The sequence below is a fragment of the Dysidea avara genome, chromosome 1, assembly GCF_963678975.1.
Source record: "Dysidea avara chromosome 1, odDysAvar1.4, whole genome shotgun sequence".
NCBI classification, from domain to species: domain Eukaryota; kingdom Metazoa; phylum Porifera; class Demospongiae; order Dictyoceratida; family Dysideidae; genus Dysidea; species Dysidea avara.
In genome coordinates, this window is record NC_089272.1 from 43,310,829 (window position 1) to 43,331,184 (window position 20,356).

The 20,356-nt window shown below is 37.7% G+C and overlaps 1 protein-coding gene across 1 annotated transcript in view; it reads left to right on the top strand.

Annotated features, from left to right (window-relative positions):
- Positions 1 to 518: 518 nt before the first annotated feature.
- Positions 519 to 20,356, top strand: part of LOC136265078 (uncharacterized) — a 40,563-nt gene continuing 20,725 nt past the window's right edge. Inside the window, exon 1 of the mRNA XM_066059876.1 lies at positions 519 to 646. The gene's annotated coding sequence lies outside the window, so the exon portion shown is untranslated. The remainder of the gene's footprint in view (positions 647 to 20,356) is intronic.

Here is a 20,356-nt window from a genome sequence, read left to right on the forward strand (position 1 = left end):
TACATTAACACTACAGTGCACTATGTACTGTATTGCCAGGATGTTGTTTTCCTTGGCAAATTACTGCAGTGGACCCACCAGATTCTACTTTTCGACTGTTTTTCAACAGTCAACTGAAAGCTTGCTTTGATGAGTTGATAGAGCACGATTGCAACTGAAGGATATGTTTGTAGGAGGAAAGAAAGACAATCTGGACAAGGTCTGTACTTCACTGTATTAATATTATAAAATATTGGCCCTCTCCCCCGCATCATAACAATTAGAAAGGCTGGATGAGAAACTAACAATCACCAAATAGGGGCCTTACCTCTGAGTCAGTCTTCACGAAATCCGTCCTGAGACATGCCCGCCCGTACAGCTCCAGTACTTTACCAACGTCAGTCTCCACTACAAATCCATTCACAAAACCATCCTTTATGATTTAGCAATGAGCCCCAAGCAGCAGGAAGAGCGTGGTACCGCACGTGAGTATTGTATCTAATTCGGGTCGATCTAATTATCCATCACAGCACTTTTTGATGTCTGTTGGCATGGCGATTTCCACTTTCAACTGGTGAAGTCGAGAGGTCACAGTGGTTATAAACTTGAGCAGTACTTGCACTTCCTCGTGTATTGCAAGGATATTTGCCTACTTTTTTGGTCTGAGGTATGGTCTAGCATAAGATTATTAATAGCTATCGCGAAATTCATACTGGAATTAAGTCCTAGAGTAGTATTGTTTTATTATTAGTAGCTATTACTTCATATTGTTATATACACGTGTGCATCTTATGTACTCTTGAGGGGTAGAAGCTACACCTGCACCCATGGTTGCTTCCATTTGCACACACTGCCACGTTTGGATCCCTACCTTGTGGTATAATTGTCGTGTTTCAAAAATACGTACATGGTTCATAGGAAAAGGTTCTACTACAGGCATAGTACACAATTATGTATTGTGATATGTACGTGGTATTCCGAAAACATATGCATATAAGCAACTAAAGCTGTTATAGCTACGTATTTCTCTACGTGCTGATAATTTTTTTACCACATAGAGGTTTACTAAACCATAATTCATATTTCTGTGTAGGTATTATAGTTGTTTACATTGTAGCTGGAATAAATGTTGTTTATTGTTCATGTCATGTAAACTATCCGTTATCTACGTAACTTGTAACCTGAGGCTTTGTACCTACTGATGTGTCTTTTTTATTATCATAATGAATGGAAAAGCTTATTATGGTCTATAAACTCTGTGTATATACTATCCATCATTATTCAATACACTGTTAAAATTATTTTAGACCAATTTAATTTTCACTAAGGGTACAGCTACTCTTGTTTTCACTTTTGCATAATAAAATAACAAATTACATAATGTAAGTATTTGATTTTATTACTGACCAGATGATCTAGTAACAAAAATGTTCTTGTAAGTTCAGTAAAAATTGTCAACTACCAAACTGCCAAAGGCTGCAGAATTCGCATACGGTGGCACAAAGTTACCCCTTTTTACTACTAAATGAAAGAACTGAGTTTCTAATGTTACAATCTCATTTATCATCACTTTCCTCTTTACTGAATGGCCGCACACAGCAAGATACCAGAAGTCACAGTAGTCGACCATATGTATCTAAAGTTGCCCAGCCATAGTTCTTTCCATCACTTAATGTTGACCAGTGCTCCATTTAACCTTTCATATCTGTTGTAATGTACCCAGAGCACAAATACACTTTGGTTACTATAAGAAACACTCTATCGTGACCTATCAGCCAATACAAAGTATGCAACAGAGGACACAAGCCACCATTGAAGTAAGTATTTTGTATGTATGGGCAAGCCTTTTAGCCCCAGTTTACAAGACCTGGTGTGAATATTTCTCCATTCTGTGGTGTAATCAGCATATTGGTACTGTTGTGAAGCTAGTTTTAAACAAATTCAGCCAAAGTTTGATCAAAGATTACACAGTAGGTGCTATAAACACTGTTACATGGTATATAGCTTAAGACAATACAAACACTTTCTGCATAAAAGAAAGTTTATCATTCATTACACACACTACATTTTTTTATAATGGCATAACTTCAATACACTGTACAACTTGACCATTCATCAGCATTATCTTGTTCCCAGTGGCCGAAGAAGGCAGCACGCTCATACTGCTCCTTATTGTCAGTGAATTGTCAATGGTGTCTTCTGATAACAACACATCACCACGCAGTATTATATTGTAGATTACACAATGGGTTAGCAGTGGTCTTCTTTGTCACACAGATTACAAAAACAAACTGCAGGTAGTCTCCTCTGACAACACAGCATCACACAGTATATTAATACCAGTGGCCTCTTCTGATGACATAGCATCACGCCACACAGTCACAGCATTATTTTGTAGATTACACAGTGGTGTATAAATGTTTCTCTGATGACACAGCATCACAAGTAAGATTACAAGTGGTTTTATCTGACAAAACAGCATCACAAAAATGTACCTCGATTCATGACATTTTGTGGGCCATGTCTTTCCATAACCTCTCATTAGCCAACAGTGCTTTAGAAGTTTCACCGACTCTTCTTGGTGCATAATACAAGGTTTTGTTTTACCTTACGATCATGAGAACTCTCCTGATAATGAACTCGCATAGCAAGCACACCCTACTCAATCGCTGTCTGTTTACTGCCATCTTACCACTTTTAAACTCTGCCATTATTTGTTGTCCTATTACAGATTTTTATATTTTTTTTGCTTAAAATTTTCAAATGTTATTGATTTTCCTAGTCAGTTCATGCATAATGTTGAAAATGTTCAGTTGTGAAGGTGGTCAACTTTGAAACAACGTGTGGTTGACATTAAATAAGTGTTTGTCGACTTTAGATCACTTACACTAAATGTGACCTTCCTGTGATATGTTCGGTATTCATTGGTAAAAGGAAAACAGGAGTAGCAATAAATAGATGGCATCTTCTACATGCATGCAAAGCTAATTGCAACATTCCCTATCCCATTTTATAAAGTTGACAAGACAATCTATACAATTCATGGGACCAAGTCATTTTAAAAACAATGAAGACATTGAAAAAGCTGCCAGCAAACTAAATACTGGTCTGTGTACTAAATAAAACTCCCTGGCAATCCTACAATGTAGTACACTGGCTCTTCTTACACGCTCTCCTAACTTCATTATTAATGATTTTGCTTAGACAAAGACTAAATAGTCATCCCCATCTTGTTAGGCTGGAATTGTACTGCTAGGACCTAATGATCACATGATGAATGTAGAAGTTATACTCTGTACCCTATAGAGTTGATATACTTTCTATCATTATTCAAAGTCTGTATACACGTTAAGCAAGCTATTAGGCTAGCTATACAGACTTTCATACAGTCAATGATATTTTACTTTCAGTTATAGAAATAAATTATTGATGTCATTATGAAAAATATTATTTGCCTAATACTGGTACAAGCTATAGACTGTACATGAAATTTTGTGTAGCTGTGACCATTAGGAGTTGTATTGTTTGTGTATACTCTGTGTTATAGAACATTTACAACCCAACCCTACATTTGTATTTTAAATTTACACTCAGTGGGAGTCATCGTTTATTAATTATAGGTGAAGTATATGTGCTGTTCAGGCATTATCAAGATTGCTGTATATACTTGTATGTATTCAAAGCTGTGACCACATATATCCTGTAGTGTTAGTTACTATACTAAAAATTGTAATTTATAAAAATGGAGGGGTTACCGTACTATTGTACAGAGTTTATAAACCATGCGACACTCTCAGTGTGGTACTACTGTATGTATCTTGTACATAATATTGCACTTTGTATGGGAGGATCAAAGTGTTGAAATGTGTCGTATTTCCCTTACAGTATAATATGGGCAGATATGTAATGTGTAAATCACTAATATAGATAGCCCAGATGTTCTGAAGCTAGAAATACTATGGAAACTGACTGTTTGTCAACAGTTTCAGTGCGTATACTCACCCTGAAGAAGATGAATAGAAAGTAAAATACAATAATTCTTTAAACAATCTCTATGATTGTGTGTATTTAAAATATACTGCACTCAGGAGTGTCTTAAGACTAATTATAGCATTCAGCTTTACCTCAATCATGTTGTACTAGTCTATTGACATGCTTCCTTGTGCTGTTTTCCTGCAGTGTAAATAAATGATCAGTCACATTTTCTACAAATAATGTAGCTTATAGTTTGGAGGTTTTATGTTTGTTTGTTGTCATTTCCTCGTTTGTTACAATTAGTACAGCTTTACCATCGGTTATACAAGGGTGTAATTGTTGAGTTTTGTATCATCCCAGACACAGGGATGATAAAACATGGGCTCTACCGGATGTACTGTAAACAATAATAAGCAGCCAATCTAATTTGATTATTTTATTTCTTACTGCGGTCTAAGTTAAACCCCACCATGCCTGAGGCTGAGGCAAAGCTGAGGTGTTGTTAGCTATATATCCTAATAGTGCAGGCAGGGTTTAACTGGCTTCTATCCCACACTTTGAAACAGTCAAACTCACAAACAATGTGTCAATAAGGCTAGATAAGCATGTCGGTTGTGTATGGCTTCAATTTTGCTGAACTGTGCTTGCCAAGAAAGTTTCCCATGCATAACTTCTATGGCGAGTATTCTCTGGAATACTCAGAGATGTCGGCTAGATCACTACAAGTACAGTAGATCACAAGTATACAAGTGTAGCACATTGCTTAATACTTTATACACATACCCACGGTAGTAAAGTTTCAATTATTATGATACCCTATGGATATCAAATGTTTTGGATGTCACTCTACAAATGTATATGGGAAGTATCAGATTTTATTTTAAATTTGATAACGTAAACAATAAATCAAGTGTAACTCACTTTACAATAACTATAACAGATATACTCATTCTGAATTTCATGATTTGATGATAGCTAAAGTGGAATAACACTTGGTACTGTACAAACATATTTGGCTGGAAAAGATTTTGAGCAAATAGTTTTAAAAGCAGTTTTGGGAGAGTATATAAGTTTGACAGTTACACTCGAAATATAAACACACATAGTAACTGTAATAAGAGCATTATACCCCAATATCATTGGTTCTTCATGTCTACAGTATGTAGGTGAAGTGGTTAAACCAAATATGATTCTTATCCTGTTGTATGTAAACTTGTTTATGCAATTCTGGTCTGTGTAGGATACTTGACTAGTTACATCTAGTACTTGTAGGTGGTTGCATGTATACAGCATGTCAACTTGTCAACTACAAGTATATCATTATTATTTGTACTCTATATAGACCATCAAAATTTCATTTGAGCAGTGCTCAAAAATCAAGCTTACTACTGTATGCTCAAAATATTTTTTTCAAAATTCAGGTTGTTCAAAATTAAAACAGCGTATAATAGTACCACTAGTACCAGAGAAGTATGCCATGAAACGTATATGATTTTTCATGAAATGTTAAATCTCCCCTATGAAATGTACCGTGAAATTCAATTCATGGTATACCATGGGTTGTTTCATGGGCCATGAAGTGCGTCTCCAGATCAGATTATCATGGTAATTGCAGAGACTTCATGGGTGCAGTACCCATGAAATGTTTAAATTCATGGGATAAACCATAGGTATTTTCATGGGTATTTCATGCACTGTATCTGGTAGTGAGTATCCTTAAAAAATTCAGTGGTTTCTAACAGGTATGTAGTAAGATTTATTCACACAAAGTCTCAGAAGTGTGGATCGTATTCTTCCAGCGGCACCATTTTCTAATACTACGTTTCCATGTGATGTCACAACATCATGATTATTTATAATACAAGTCAACATCACAATGTTCAGAAACAATCATGATTCATCCCACAATTCATATAATCTCTCAGCCCTAATTATACAGCTAAAGAAATGCAGTTAAAATTATATCATAAATAAATAATTAACTTTCTCGAAAAGTACAAGACTATGGACATGTGCTAAGCAGGGATAGATTCGTCTGTGAACAAAGGCACAAACGTATTACGATGACACCTGTCCATGCTGGCGAGTGAAATGGTACAACGTTTCTATGTAATACCAGCCAAAACAACTTAGCACATGACCTGCATTCCATCGGGGGTATGTGTTTGCTCCGAGGTTTTGTTCATTGATCAGAGAAAGATGACAGATCCTGGAGAGATGATGTACAATGGGTTAGTGTTAGTTAGTTAGTTAGGTTACACGTGTTTTATCACAGCTAGTTGTTTACAGTGACTTATTAATGCTGGGTTTCACCAGCTCATCAGCATGGTGCTTGCAAGATGGATAATGTAAGAAGGCTGAATGTCTCTTATGAAATACTGCACAATCAAGATACTCTAATAGAGCAGTCACTATAACTGTAGTAGAGCATACATTTTTAAATATCTGCACAGTTCCATGTTTGGTTAGCTGCCCTATAATCATGAAGTTATATTTGTGTACAAGAAATTAATCACTTAAGTAGCTATAAGTTGTGTGTGTTCATCTTGCAAACGTGCTCAAATTGAATGCACTCTAATAGAGCAGTCACTTTAATGTACAGTAGTAGTCAGTTTCAAACTTTTAATTCTGTTGTAGCAGTCACATCTATGGTTAACAGCTTAGAAAACCATACAGTGTAATCCAATTGCATAATACTGTTATATGACTGGTGTTTGTACTGCACCACTGGGAGTAGCTTATTCTTCTGGTCACAGTGTGCTAGCTGCATAGTATATCTAATCCAAAACAGCCAAGCTGTAAAAAAAGTGTGCGGCCCTAAGAAAGGCTATGGTGAAAAAAGATGTGAAATCCAAGGTGGCGGCCAAGAAATGGCTGTGATGGTAGGTTAATGGTAAAAATTTTAATAACGACAATTCAGGTGAATTTTTTGCCAAGACCAAGCGGCACCAAATTCACCTGAATTGTCGTTATTAAAATTTTTACCATTAACCTACCATCACAGCCATTTCTTGGCCGCCACCTTGGATTTCACATCTTTTTTCACCATAGCCTTTCTGAGGGCCGCACACTTTTTTTTACAGCTTGGCTGTTTTGGATTAGATTTCATTTCTTTTTGTATTTGTATACCCCAAAGCCGGCCTATGGCCAGCTTTGGGACTTTTTTAACCTATGTTTTTTTCTTTACTACAGGAAGAAGAAAAGATGAAGTAGATGTACTTTAAATATTTTATCAGTAAATGTACAAATTATATATACTGTATAATACATATATGACCGGATATGCGAAAAGGGGTCTTCCACACACATCCAATTTGCCAACTTTGACAATTGATAACTTCAGATTGGAAAGAGCTATTGCCTTGAATTTTGGACAGTGGTGAGCACCACTGTAGCTGAATAAGTGGTGAAATTTTCAGGTTAATATGTTACTTGAACACTGAGTTATGGTCTCCAACGGTTACGGAATTGGATGTGTGTGGAAGACCCCTTTTCGCAAATCCGGTCACATAATATTATATTGATTACAGAAATCTCCATGGTGGTTTCTTTGTAACTGAACACTCTACAAGGTGACTTCTTCTAATTGCTTTCTCTACAGGGTGAATTGTTTGTAGCTGAACGATCTACAAGGTAACTTCTTCTAGCTGATCTCTCTACAGGGTGATGTGTTGGTAGCTGAATTCTGTATAGGTGATTTGTTTGCAGCTGAGCTCTTTACAGAATGGTTTCTTTGTAGCTGAACTCTCTACATGGTGGTTTCTTTGTAGCTGAACTCTCTACAAGGTAATTTCTTCTAGCTGATCTCTCTACAGGGAGATTTGTTTGTAGCTGAACTATCTACAAGGTAACTTCTTATAGCTGATCTCTCTACAGGGTGATTTGTTCGTAGTTGAATTCTGTACAGGTGATTTGTTTGCAGCTGAGCTCTTTACAAAATGGTTTCTTTGTAGCTGAACTTTCTCCAAGGTAATTCTTCTAACTGATCTTTCTACAGGGTGATTTGATTGTAGCTGAACTATCTACAAGGTAATTTCTTCTACCTGATCTCTCTACAGGGTGATTTGTTTGTAGCTGAATTCTGTACAAGTGATTTGTTTGCAGCTGAGCTCTTACAGAATGGTTTCTTTGTAGCTGAACTCTCTACAGGGTGATTTGTTTGTAGCTGAAATCCCTACAAGGTAACTTCTTCTAGCTGATCTTTCTACAGGGCGATTTGTTTGTAGCTGAGTTCTCTACATGGTGGTTTCTTTATAGCTGAACTCTCTACAAGGTGACTTCTTCTAGCTGATCTCTCTACAGGGTGATTTGTTTGTAGCTGAACTCTCTACAGGTGATTTGTTTGTAGCTGAACTCTCTACAAGGCGATACTTCTAGGTGATCTCTCTACAGGATTCCTTGTTTCTAACTGAACTCTCAACAGAGAGTTCAGTTAGAAACAAGGAAGATCAGCTAGAAGAAGTTACCTTGTAGAGAGTTCTTTTATCGAATGTGGTTCTCTACAGGGTGATTTGTCTGTTCATAGCTGAACTTTCTACTGGGTGATTTGTTTGCAGCTGAACTCTCTAAATGGTGGTTTCTTTGTAGCTGAACTCTCTACAACGTGACTTCTTCTAGCTGAACTCTCTACAAGGTGACTTGTTTCTAGCTGATCTCTCTACAGGGTGACTTGTTTCTAGCTGAACTCTCTACAGGTGATTTGTTTGTAGCTGAACTCTCTACATGGTGGTTTCGTTGTAGCTGAACTCTCTACAAGGTAACTTCTTCTAGCTGATCTTTTTACACTGCATATTTGTTTGTAGCTGAGTTCTCTACAGGGTGATTTGTTTGCAGCTGAACTCTCTACATGGGAGTTTCATTGTAGCTGAACTCTCTACAATGTGACTTCTTCTAGCTGAACTCTCTACAGGGTGACTTGTTTCTAGCTGAACTCTCTATAGGTGATTTGTTTGCAGCTGAACTCTCTACATGGTGGTTTCTTTGTAGCTGAACTCTCTACAAGGTAACTTCTTCTAGCCGATCTTTCTACAAGGTGATTGAGTTTTTTGCAGCTGAACTCTTTACAATGTGGTTGCTTTGTAGCTGAATTCTCTAAAAGGTGACTTCTTCTAGCTGAACTTTCTACAGGATGATTTGTTTGCAGCTGAACTCTCTACGTGGTAGTTTCTTTGTAGCTGAACTCTCTACAATGTGACATCTTCTAGCTGAACTCTCCACAGGGTGACTTGTTTTTAGCTGATCTCTCTACAGGGTGACTTGTTTCTAGCTGAACTCTCTACAGGTGATTTGTTTGCAGCTGAACTCTCTACATGGTGGTTTCTTTGTAGCTGAACTCTCTACAAGGTAACTTCTTCTAGCTGATCTTTCTACAGGGTGATTTGTTTGTAGCTGAATTCTCTACAGGGTGGTTTATTTGCAGCTTAACTCTCTACAGGGTGACTTCTTCTAGCTGAACTCTCTACAGAGTGATTGATTTTTTTTGCAGCTGAACTCTCTACATGGTGGTTTCTTTGTAACTTAACTCTCTACAGGGTGATTTGTTTGTAGCTGAACTCTCTACAGGGTGATCTGTTCATAGCTGAACTCCCTATAAGGTAACTTCTTCTAGCTAATCTTTCTACAGGGCGATTTGTTTGTAGCTGAGTTCTCTACAGGGTGATTTGTTTGCAGCTGAACTCTACATGGTAGTTTCTTTGTAGCTCTACAATGTGACTTCTTCTAGCTGAACTCTCTACAAGGTGACTTGTTTCTAGCTGATCTCTCTACAGGGTGACTTGTTTCTAGCTGAACTCTCTACAGGTGATTTGTTTGCAGCTGAACTCTCTACATGGTTTATTTCTTTGTAACTGAACTCCCTGCAAGGTGACTTCTTCTAGCTGATCTCTCTACAGGGAGATTTGTTTGTAGCTTAACTCTCTACAGGTGATTTGTTTGCAGCTGAACTCTCTACATGATGGTTTCTTTGTAGCTGAACTCTCTACAAGGTAATTTCTTCTAGCTGATCTCTCTACAGGCCGATTTGTTTGTAGCTGAACGCTATACATGATGGTTTCTTTGTAGCTGAACTCTCTACAAGGTGATTTCTTCTATAGCTGATCTTTTTACAGGGTGATTTGTTTGTAGTTGAACTCTCTACATGATAGTTTCTTCGTAGCTGAACTCTCTACAAGGTGATTTCTTCTATAGCTGATCTTTCTACAGGGTGATTTATTTGTACCTGAACTATCTACATGATGGTTTCTTTGTAGCTGAACTCTCTACAAGGTAACTTCTTCTAGCTGATCTCTCTACAGGACAATTTGTTTGTACCTGAACTCTCACATGATTGCTTCTTTGAAACTGAACTCTCTACAAGGTGATTTCTTCTAGCTGATCTTTCTACAGGGTGATTTGTTTGTAGCAGAACTCTCTACAAGGAAACTTCTTCTAGCTGATCTCTCTACAGGGAGATTTGTTTGTAGCTGAACTCTCTATACATGATTTGTTTGCGGCTGAATTCTCTACATGATGGTTTCTTTGTAGCTGAACTCTCTACAAGGTAACTTCTTCTAGCTGATCTCTTTACAGGGTGAATTGTTTGTATCTGAACGATCTACAAGGTAACTTCTTCTAACTGATCTCTCTACAGGGTGATTTGTCTGTAGCTGAACTCTCTACAAGGAAACCTCTTTTAACTGAGCTCTGTACAGGGTGAATTGTTTGTAGCTGAACTATCTACAAGGTAACTTCTTCTAGCTGATCTCTCTACAGGATGATTTGTTTGTAGCTGAACTATCTACAAGGTAACTTCTTCTAGCTGATCTCTCTACAGGGTGATTTGTTTGTAGCTGAATTCTGTATAGGTGATTTGTTTGCAGCTGAGCTCTTTACAGAATGGTTTCTTTGTAGCTGAACTCTCTACAAGGTAACTTCTTCTAGCTGATGTATCTACAGGGTCACTAGTTTGTAGCTGAATTCTTTACATGGCGGTTTCTTTGTAACTGAACTATCTATAAGGTGACATCTTCTAGCTGATCTTTCAACAGAGTGATTTGTTTGTAACTGAACTCTCTACAAGCTCACTGTTAAAAATAGGGTGTAATCCAATCACCTTTGGGGGAGTTCTAACTGCTGTGTAAATTAAACTCCTTTGAAGGGAGTTGTAGTACTCCCCAGGGGTGCTCTAGGAGCAACTAAAAGGTGTTACAAGGGCATTGCAACACTCCCTAAGGGTGTTCTAGGAATAGCTATAAAGGTGTCACGGTACACTTTAAAGATGTTCTAGTGCTCTCCATGGTGGCATTTTGTTGAAAAGAAATGTAGGCTTGCTATAGCATTCCAGTAACCTTCATGTTGATTTCAATTTATACTCAATGACTACCAACAACAAAGCACATTAGCAGTACTCAATAATATATTTGCAACACCTTATACTTACCACATAGTTGTTTCCAAGTCACTCTTATAGAAGTTAGCAAACTGTACTTATAACCTAATTTTCAATAGAAGCATCCAATTGTGGGTTTCAATATACCTAGGTGTAGGCAAACACCCTTACAGTGGCTTAGCTATTATTGGGGAGTAAAATGACATTTGTGGTGTTCAACAACACCCCAAGTGCTACAATACTCCCCTAGGGTGTTGTAAATACCATGGGTGTACATGAACACCTTTACGATGGGTGTACCTGTAACACCTCGTTTTAACAGTGAGAAAACTTCTTCTAACTGATGTCTGAACAGGGTGAATTGTTTGCAGCTGAACTCTCTACAGGGTGATTTGTTTGTAGCTGATCTCTATACAGGTTACTTATTTCTAACAGATCTCTTGAATTCTGTTCAGGGTGACTGCTCTATTAGGATGACTGCTCTATTAGAGTATCTCGATCTCGCACTTGCTACACCAAGTTGGATTTCGTGTTATAACTACGTGGCTTTAAGTCTGATTTTTCTACACCATTGAAGAGCCTTTCTAAGATGATAACTCCATCTGTACAGCAATTTTCAAAGCATTACCCCAAGTGGTTTATCTGGTAGGCGTGGCAAGCATAATTATACAACCAAGTACTAAGAATAATACGAAACGCGGTTAAAATTACGTCATAAATAAATAAATAATTAATGTTTGAGAAAACTACGAGGCCTAGAGACATAAACTAGCCGGGGATCGATTCGCCTGTGAACGAAGGCACAAACGTATAATCGTTGCGTCCGTTCGTGCTGATGACTTGACCATACGTGTAATTCTATATAATGCCCAGTACCACACCCTTGATTAATTACAGATTGCGCGAAGGAGAAGATTAGCGAATGTCCGTGAAGTGACCTCAGGAGAGGGAAAGGCCACTTTACACGTATTACAAGTAAGTTTTATGTTTGTAACGTCTCAAGTCTCCATGCCAGTCACATAAAAAGTTAATTAACAATACAAGAAAACATTAAAACACATGCCACTCTCTTTACATTATGAAATACACGTAACAATCTTGTCTTGTGCAGCTGGCATGGCGAACTTCCTTTGTGTTGATGTCAGGCAATTCAATACATGCTTAATCTTTTTTGCCTTCACCTGGCTTTGCTACTAGGTTCTGGCTGGCTTGGCTGTCTTCTTTTATCTGGTTCATCTGGCTTGCATACTCCTACAGTATTGTGTAGCTATCTCCTGCAAGTTGTGTATGCATAATAATTATAGTGTGTCACCCATCACTGTGCCATTGCTTCACCACTGATGAACCTTATTTAGCTCTAGTTGATGCTGATACTTTTACTGTATATTGGCTAATAATTTTTATCTGTTGATATTGCCTATAATGCATTGCTGCATACAATACTGCAATAATGCATAGTTCTCTCCTGTATGTTTTGTATACATAATTACATATACTGTGTACACATCACTGTGCCATTACCACAACAATGATGTACTGGCACTTAGCTACTGGTGGCCTTTAGTTACGATGCCACTATTGTGTTGTATCTGTCACTACTGTGACATATTGAGTTGATTTGGGGATCATGCCTTCACCACCTAATAGCCTCACCAGGGGGGCTGTCACGTTGGTGTATGTACTTGGTTGTATGTGACGCGGTCCTAGTAATAATAATAATAATAATAATAAATTAGCTAATCTCGATTGCGTAATTGTTACACACTGTTGATTTTTTTGCTGTATCTTCCTGGTTTTTAGCTCGATTTCTTTCAAACCACAAAAGGTTTGAGGTTCAATAGTTAACCTATTTACCCACCGATTTTCAGCTTCTTCCCATACGCGGTTTACCCTGTAGGCGTGACAACATATTGGTGTTATTTTTCGTGCATAATCGCTCATAACTCTTTGCCTGTTTATGGTATTCCAGCCAAAGTTGGTACAGAGATGCGCCTTTATACCCCCCTTCTGTGTGCCAAATTTCAAGGCAATCGGATAACGCTTTCGCGTTTTATAGCAGTTTTTGTAAGTGTGCGAAAAGAGGAAGAAAAATAAGAAGAAAAAAAACGAAGAAACTAAGCCAATTTTTGAAGTCGCATATCTCAGGAATGCCTGAAGCGATTTCGCTCAAATTTGGAATGTGGAGTACTGAAGTTGGAGGGAATGTACACAGCAAAATTTGTCTTGTTTCATCAAGGCAGCACAGAGCTACGGAGGTGCGAAAATTGTGTTTTCTTTCTTCCTGTCAATATACTCACGGGGTTGCGCGCCGGCTTCTTGGGCCGCACGACACACTACCGTGTGTCTTGATTCCCTGTCTTTTTGTTTGTTTGTCCTGTTTGTACATTTACTTGGTTGTATGTCACCCAGTCCTAGATAATAACAATAAAAATAATAGGATTAACATTTTCTTGATATGAAATGCAGTAAATATGCCAATCGACTGGGAAACTTTTTACCATTCAAAATATCTCCCCAAATTAACAATCCAACATCCTTATCTTTTTGAAAATATACCAATTTTATTACTCTAAGATAATAAAACCCGGCGACCCCAGAACATAATAATACAAAACAAGCAAAATAATAATAACCTTCCGCCACTCCACCCATAAGGACCAACCACTTTCCTAAAAATCCTAACAATGGAGGTATTCCCGCCATTGAAAACAAAGTACATAATAAACTCACACTTAAAACCGGATTTCCCCGCACTGCTCCTGCCACTTGTACTAATATTCCCCTTCCTTCATACACTCCACTTAATATCCCAAATAAACATACTGAACTCAACACATATATCATCAAATACACTAAAAACCCTCCTATTCCTGACCATCCTATTACCAACCCCCATAACATTATCCCTATATGTGTTATTCCACTAAAAGCATATAATTTCTGTACTTTCATTTGATTCAATCCTCCTGTCGCTCCCACTAATATTGACATCCCTTACTGTAAATGTGTAGTGTGTTTATGTTTTGCTGTATTTTGGCATCTGTATTGCATTTTTTTTAAAATTTTTGAAAATTGTCCTATTATGCTGGCAAAATGCTTGGTGCTTTTGCTGGCCTGTTATGTCTGAAACTATGTTGGCATAATTGGCACAAGCCTAGGGCCCAGCACACAGCCTTTTGGTACACACAATGAATAAAGCATCATGGATTTACCTTTTCTTTATCCATTTTTTTCACATTCAATGCAAAGATAGTCCATATATCAGGGCCAGAGGATGCGGTCCGGCCAGTCAGGCCATAGCCTGACCACTTTTTCAGCATTAATTTAAAATATATATATCCGAGTTGCTAATAGGCACTGGTCAATTATGCTGGCGTGTTATTGGGAATGATAGATGCCTAAAGCATCACGCAAGCATTGTGATATAATGCCAGTAGAATATTCACCTGTCAAGTCCTTCCCCGTGACAATCAATCATGGAAAAGATCGAAACACTCTAATAGAACAGTCACCCTGATAGAGCACTCAGGTACTTACTGATTTATTAGTCAAACGCTTTATGAAGCTAGCAAATATGAAATACAAATACCTTAGCTATAAGCATGGAAGAATGCATAATTGGATGAATATTTGAGCACTGCAGCATAGCATGATAGAGTAAAGATTAGGCAGATGGCTTAGTGCCCAGCTAGCTATTCACTGAGTTGTGACTTCACGTTAAAATTAGTTATATAGCTATCAGTTTAAAATGTTAGACTCATGCTACATTCATATACTGTAGCTATAACAAAAGGGAACAATACTGTATTTACATGTGTTACAACTGTATAATGTAAGAAATTAATGTGAACACATGATGTAGGCCTGTCTAGCTACATGCAGTGAGTTTAACACAAGTGTTAGTCAATAGTTTGCTTTGGAATTTACAGCTAAAACAGTCTCAGATTTAATCCCAGAGTATGCAATTTTGAAAATTTCCTGGGGGAGCTTGCCTCCCAGACCCCCAGTATTCACACAACATGTGTTCAGCATTTCACTGCCTACCCCTTGGCCTGACCACTTTTGAATTGCTTCCTCCAGCCCTGTGTATGGCTTTGTATATTGGCTCTCATATTATCCTAAGGAATTAAACAGAAATTATAAGTCTTGTTCTATGTCTCTCTATGCAGTCAAAGTGAAGAAATTGAATGTAGACATGTTTCCCATATGTAAACAGGCAAAGCAGAGTTGAAAATTAAGCAACATGGACGCTTTGCATTCTAGAAATCTGTTACACATGTGTAACCGTACAATTTATAGCATAATAATGTCTGGTACTGTACTTCTTACATCCAGTAGTAATATTATGTTACCAAAAGCAAACAAATAATTAAGTGTAAGGAAATCAGAATTTTATATAATGGTATGTAAATATAGTTAGCTAAAGCTAAAGTAGAGATTACATCAGCATGATCAGGTGATGAATTTCTTTGTTTCAGCAATTTTTGTTATATAATGATCCCTACATGTGATTGTGTCCAGGAAAACCAGTCTTATCAATAACTAGCATAGGTACCTGCCCTGCCCTATGTGCAGGACCATTTCACATTTTCACATTAGCAAGCAGAATTGTATGTAAGCTAAAACAACATTTATCAAGACATGTGCAAATTATGTGGTGCTATCCTATTGTAATAACGTATGTGGTCAATAGTATTTAAAGCACTTGTAGCTATACTGCAAGTAACTGAAGGATTGAGCAAAATTAACTTAATACACAGGTACACACTTCCTGGCTATAGTTTAGGCATTAACATCACAAAGAATTGGAGTTACAAAGAGAAGGCACTTACTGTGCATGGGACAAACAAACAGACAAACCAATTGGCTTGCCCATGCCTGTATATTCATGGTACCTGCCCTACATGCACATTTTCATATTAACCACAATAACATGAATCAGTGCTTTAGGAATGAAGCATGTCCTAAACTGAGTATCATGCATGTTGATATCATGAACTTATTTCACCATCATGCAAGCCTAATAGTTAAAGTGATATGAACATGGAGTTAACTAAATGGCAGAATTGCATGTAATAATTATTAAGACATGTGCAAATTATGTGGTGCTATCCTATCATGCAGGCACTGTAATAATGAATAATGTGGTCAACAGTATTTAAAGTACTTGTAGCTACACTGCAACTGTAAAAGTAACTTGATATACAGGCACACACTTCACATTACAAAGAATTAGAGTTACAGAGGGAAGGCACCCGAACATGCACCCAATTGGCCTGCTCTATGCCTATTAAATGTGCTACTACTGTATACTTTTCCAACAGTCCATATAAAAAAAAAGTGAGTTAGAAAAAGTATGCACCAAAAAGGTATATAAAACAGGAAAAAAAGTTTTGTCACTGGCAGGATTCGAACCCACACACTACACAGCAGAAACCGCAACAACTTCAGGAAGGTGCTTTACCAGCTGAGTTGTTTATCATGTGGTTAGTTATGGAATGTAACTGAAGTTTTCTCTACATCATGGCCTTCAACGTGCTGTAGTGGACGAAGGAACGCACGTAGAAACTTGCAATAAACTTTGCGATGTAGCAGATGGTGAGTGTTTCATTTTGCGTGTGAATCATGTCAATACGTGCACAGATTGTTGAGTAATTGCTGTCAATAGCTGACATAGGAAAAGTGTCACAAAAAGGTGGCACTGAGAAGGAATAAGAATTGTCATGGGCGGGAATCGAACCTTGGACCTTTTTTTTTTTAGGTATAAATTATTAAAAAGCCCTTATTGATATACATACAAATAATGACATAATAATTAGTCATGTAATGGGGAAAACCCAGCCTCTGCTTGTACCAAGTCAACTGCAGCTAATGGGTTCTCATGAGCAAATCTACCAGCAGAAGAGTGAGAACCACATAGACATCGGATGGCTGATTGTAAAAGAGAAAATGACAAGCTGAACGTTTATAAAAAAAACAATTGCTTGGTCAGCCATCAGTTACTGAGAAAACCAGAGGAGTAAAAGTTCTATGCTCCACTTCACAAATGCGAGCTTCATATGTGCACTTTTTGGTGTTCTCGTGACAACGATAGATGGCTCTAGGAGCAGAGGAGCGATTAGTAGGCGCATGAGGATTAAACACTTTAACATCTACGTAAGATTTTTCATATAGATCTACCACCCCAAAAACCATTCATAGAAACATCTAAGCGAGCCCATCTTCTGTGTTTAGGGTGGCATGATCAAAAGATTTTCCAGAAATGGGCTGCAAACTTGGTTCAGCTTGCACCTCATGGCATACCTCTGTAAGTAAAGAAGCTGTCAAATCATGGATTTCATTATGTCTAATTGTTGGGAATCCACCTTTGGGGCAAGAAAAAGCATGTTCGATGGAAAATTTCACCCCACAAGGGCAATGATCAGGAAGTCAAACAGGATCTCAGCCTTATCGGAGAGCAATGGCATCATAAAATGCAGTCTTGTGAAGAGCAAACCCATGCTCCTGAACTGGAAGTACTAGTACTGTAAGCCAGTTGGAAGCACCCTTTTCAGAAGCCAACTCCAAAGCTCTCTTCAAACTTGGTGGTGCCTGCTCTATTAGAACATCCTTAATAGAAACTATTACATTGGATTTTGAACATTTAACAGCAGACCTTAATGACAGTCGAGTGCTTCGAACATCATCAAAACATAGGCCTCAAAAGCAGTGACTATAAACGACCAGTGACCCTAGTGGAAGCATCATACTCAACAGATGATAACTGAACGGGATTAACTATTCCCAAACCACCAAACCTTGCAGGGAGGAAAGTAAGTTACTCTCTAAGTCTCCTGGGGGTAATCGCCCTGTCACAGCAGGAATAAAAACCTGATGGACACAGACTTCCAATGGTTCATAATAGCTGTTAACATCAGGAATAGTCTTGACAATGAACAGCCATTTGCTGATAAGGCCATGCGTAAAAGCAGAATAGGCAGAATGTGGTTGGGACCTGGAAATAGCAGCCAACAGAGTCAGCTCTTCTATCCATAAGTTTACTTTCTTAGCAACATAATCAGCAATGTAGGAGGCAGTTCCTATTGCAGCCCCGGCCTGCCCTCAGCAGTAATGTTAACATTGATGTCACCAAACACTTGACGTGCTTGCTCCAAATACTGAGGCTTCACCATCAACCATGTCTTCTTAGCATTAGGGTAATAGCCATAGAGTGGTCCCAACTAAGAAAGGTTATCCCACCAAATGCGAAGGCCATGAAGTGCACCACATGCATTGGCATGTCAGGCAATCTCTGGATAAGTGGTATAATAGCCATTGCATAGAAGGGCATGGCTAGAAGATCTCTCTGAGTGGTTCCTTCATTGGACCTTGGATTTTTGAGTTAACGGTTCTATGTGCTAACGTTTTGGCTGTTTGTCTGTGGTTTAGACAGGAATTTAGCTCAAGTTTTCCTCTACACCAACGCCTTCAATGCTTGATAGAGAATGAACGGAAGCATGTAGTGATGTGTAACAACAAACTCTGAGTTGCTAGATGATGAGCACTTAATTTTTAAAGTCCCGTGTTGATACGTGCTTTGGTTATTGAGTTAGCGGCATAACGAAGCAGATGGACAGATAGACAGTCACACACCTTTATAGATATAGATTTAAAAGTATTCAGAAATGCCAGTTTTTAATTTTTAGTGTGTTATAACTCACCAATAGTCGAAGCTGGAACACATATAGATGAATTAGATCAAATCATGAGCCATTTATGTCTCAAAATGAAGAGAATCATAGCAAAATTTTAATTCAATTCTACAGAGCTGTATACAACCACATACAACCATTCCCAGGTTGGTCATAGCTCCATTAAGGCTCCGAACCACTCACACAGCTCACCACTGGGCTTGGGAAAAGTAGTTTGCAAAAGTAGACCACTCAAGCCTGGCTGATTTTGACAGTGAAATTTGATAGTGTCACAGTGTTTGTGGTCAAAAATCAAAACCTTCTGTTATGGGTGATAGTACTGCAAGATTCTCCCAGATCCAGTCACATGATACTGTAGTTTGTAAAATTAGTAATGATCCTGTAAATTAGTAATGATCCTGTAAATAGAGTGTTTGCCATAATAGTTGAATGTGACATGTGTATACAGCTTTAGCTATTGAGTTAGTTTTAGCTTTTGAGTCACTTATTATCGGGGATTTGAATGTATACAAAATTAATGGAGTCAGAAAAACTTATAATAGTTGCGACTTATGTTCAGTTAAATATAGTATATGTGGCTTCAACAAGTAAATGTGTTAATTCTTGGAATGTGTATGGTGCTTGATCAATCAATGATCTGTGACATATGTAACTGTCTTTAATTATCCAGTGAACATGCAATAACACAAAATATTACAGCTAGCTTGTGTTTTCCCTTGAGTGTTTACCAGATATATAAATTTAATCAGACTGTTATATGTACCATAACGCCCCTGCAGGTTTAATTGAGGTCAACTATTTGTGAACTTTAATACATGTGGGTTTGCTCTACACTTCATATGATTTGCATATTTTGTTATGGAATATTTTGCACCTTCTGCTGCAATAATGGTTCACTTCTGTGTGTGTGTGTGTGCGTGCGTGCATGTGTGTGTGTTTTATTCTGCATTATTTGTCATGTGCTCTGACCAACTTTCCTTGACTGTACTACTATGTGTGTTGATTTATAGCTAAGTATTGCCTTCAATATTAAATAGGCTAACAAAAGCATCAACACATATTAGGGAATGGATGGTTAAAAGTGTGATACATGTACCACAAGAATGCAAATAGTAAATGCACTACATATATTATTTGTGTAATGCATATAAAAAATATACTGCTTCTTGGTAGATAATTAACGCTGCTAAAATATGCTCTAATGACGCAGTCATTTAGTTTAATACAAACCTGTATATATAACTGTATTAAAAGGACCAGAAGTGTTATATCCCTACTGTGCTCAAGATACCATAATGGAAATGCACAGTAGGGATATAACACTTCTTATCGTTTTACTTATCAT